The sequence below is a fragment of the Tenrec ecaudatus genome, chromosome 13 (assembly GCF_050624435.1).
Source record: "Tenrec ecaudatus isolate mTenEca1 chromosome 13, mTenEca1.hap1, whole genome shotgun sequence".
Lineage (NCBI taxonomy): Eukaryota > Metazoa > Chordata > Mammalia > Afrosoricida > Tenrecidae > Tenrec > Tenrec ecaudatus.
This window is the reverse complement of record NC_134542.1, coordinates 26,513,493-26,516,340: the sequence shown is the minus strand read 5'-3', so window position 1 is coordinate 26,516,340 and position 2,848 is coordinate 26,513,493.

Here is a 2,848-nt window from a genome sequence, read left to right as displayed (position 1 = left end):
ACTACTCATTAATTGCTATATAGGGGAATGCCAAATTCAAAGACTATCTTGCCGTCTTAAGAAAAACAGTTGAGATTATTGTCTATGTATATACTGGATGGATTTTATCATTTAAATGTTCATTACGACAATCTTTAAAACAAGGTACAGACATTTCCATACACAATGTCATCTAAAACAGAGAAAGACTAGAATGGGTTGAATGCTCTAACGGAGGGGCTGCTGAAATGGATTTGGTGATGAAATGACCTTTGTTTGATTACAAATCCAGTTATTCTTCATTCCCTTCCCTTTTTCCCTGTGAGGGGCTCATTGTGGATAAGCCAATGGGAAAGACACTATCTCTAGCTCTCAACACACATACTGAGTTCCTTGAAAAAACAAAAGCAGCCATAATGTGACATAGCAAATACATTAGGTTCTTTAAATGAAAAATAATTTGGAGAGACAGCTGCCTTTCTTATTTTCCTGATAACCAGTGAGTGTATTTATTCTGTGTTAGTCTGTTTCTGCATTTGAGAATCTTAGTGAAACAAAACGGCGATTCTGTGGTATCAGTGAGAATCATTGTTGCTATTATTTGTTAAAATATGGAAATTCAATCCTGTTTATTTTTCCTACTTCATCCATGCCATTAAATTGATGTGTATACTGCCACGCCAAAAAGCAATACTAAGTAGTCAGCACTACAATTTGTAAATAGACTGTATCTTAATGGCATAATTCTATGAATCTGAAAAATAATCGATTTTAACAGAAATTCACCAGAAGATCATATATCTGGTCTCTCACGTTCTTATCAAGAATAAAAACACAACCTAGCTAGCTCATTTGCATTGTAATCTAATTCTGAAATTACGTTATCCGAGCAATAACACTGTCAATAGAGCTTTTGTCTTATTGATGAAAAGAGAACCCACTTGGTTAGGGAGTACATAACATTTTTTAATTAAATTTGTGTTATTATTGTCCGTACACTCCAGGGGCCAGGTGGTGGCAACGTTCCAAAGAGGAAGATAATATTGCTATAACAACAGCACTAGCCATGGAAATTTAATGACATCTTTACTGAGACATGATGACATAATAAATAGATGATCATTATCTAGGCCCTTTGTAGGGAAGAGTTATCAATAAGAATATCTACTAAGTAAATGACTCTTTTAGATACTGGGGATGCAGAGATAAGATAAATCTGATTGATCCCTGTAAACTAGTTGAAGGGGCAGCTCTGACATGTATGAAGATAAATGCCACAAGAAGGTGGCCAATGGTGACATATGTGTGAGTCTGGTTCTTGGACAAGTATCTGAAGAGGCCTCTGTAAAGAGGGGGATGGGAAAAGAAATCCCAGGCTGGAAAAAGCTGCTTCAAGGGAAGCGATTCTGACATGTTAACATCATGACAATTGGGTGGACCAGAAGAAGTGGTGGGTGCTCCAAATAGAGGCCAATGTTGGTTAGGCTGGAAGGGTGGCCCACACCAGGCTGTGGAGGATGTCTCAGGCAGTGACGAAGGCTGAGAGGAGGTGATATGGAGCATTGTTGGGTCATGGTTTCCATGGGAATGTAAAGGGATCAAAGGAAACCAGGAGATACCTGCAAGGAAGAAGCCGTCAAATTTAGTGTCTAAGGAAGAAGGAAACGCAATCCAAGGGATTAAAGATGACATCGAGGCTTCATGTATGGGAGACGGAAAGAATGAAGACTTCCTTTGTCTGAATCAAAGGCTCAGGAAGATTCCCCTTCAAGTATAGCTACGAACAGCTTCCTAGGGTAAACCCACTGAAAACGGACAGTGTGACACCAGTCCACCCCAGTGGCTATGTGAAAATCATAGCTGCCCCTTTAGAAATGTTGACCATGAGAAGCAACGAGAGTATCGTGACAGTGTCCATGACTCGCGTTCCTGAGCATGTGTTTGCTTGGTCGTCTTGTAATTAAGTTTAAAATTTCTATGTGTATTGCTAAACATGAACTTCCTTTGCATTTGCACAATGCATAAGAATCTTGATAAGAATCTTGGTAATAATTGAATGTATGTCTGAGCATTCACTGAGTTGAGTAATCGTAACTATTTTTGAGCACTTACGTAAAGGCTTAAAGGTTTTGGCAACGATTATGGTGGGGCCTTCGTTAAGAATCCCGAGAAAACTATATGGAATGGTTATCAAACATTAAAGGAGAAATGCAATAAGTCTCAGAAAAAGAGCAGGGAGAACGGAGAATATTGAAGAAGGGGAGAGCAAATAGAGATTTAAAGACTGAAATGTCTTAAGACAACTGAATGGCAATGCCAGATGTGAACCATCGAAACCTCAAAACAAATGATAAAGTGCAGAGCTCAGGAAAGACGCATTAAACACATGCGTCTTGTAGGATTCAGTAATGGGTACATGAGCTAAACACATGGAATGAGTGCTTTCACATTTAAATGAGGAACTCTCAATGAAAGATGCCTGGATAGGACATGTAACACCAACTGTGACTTAAAATTGTAGCAGCCCAACCTCGCCTCAACAAAGAACAAAGCGACTATTTTAAAGTATCATGTAAAAAATGACGTGAGAGAAAATGGCAGAAAATAGAGTTCATTTAAAATATAATCAGAGAATTCCAGCCTCTTCTAACTTGGGTTGAACCATTAAGAACTCATTGCAATGGATTTTCTCAATATTTTAGGTATAAAATACTTGAGATGTACACTACCTAATGTTCAATACAGAAGAAAATGCTCTCTGTACTTTCAACGTCCCCCAAATAAATAATAAAGTAAATCAGAAGATCAGGTAGGCACCAGTTGGTTAAAGGAGAAAAGTATAAGCAAGAATCATTCACTCTCACACACT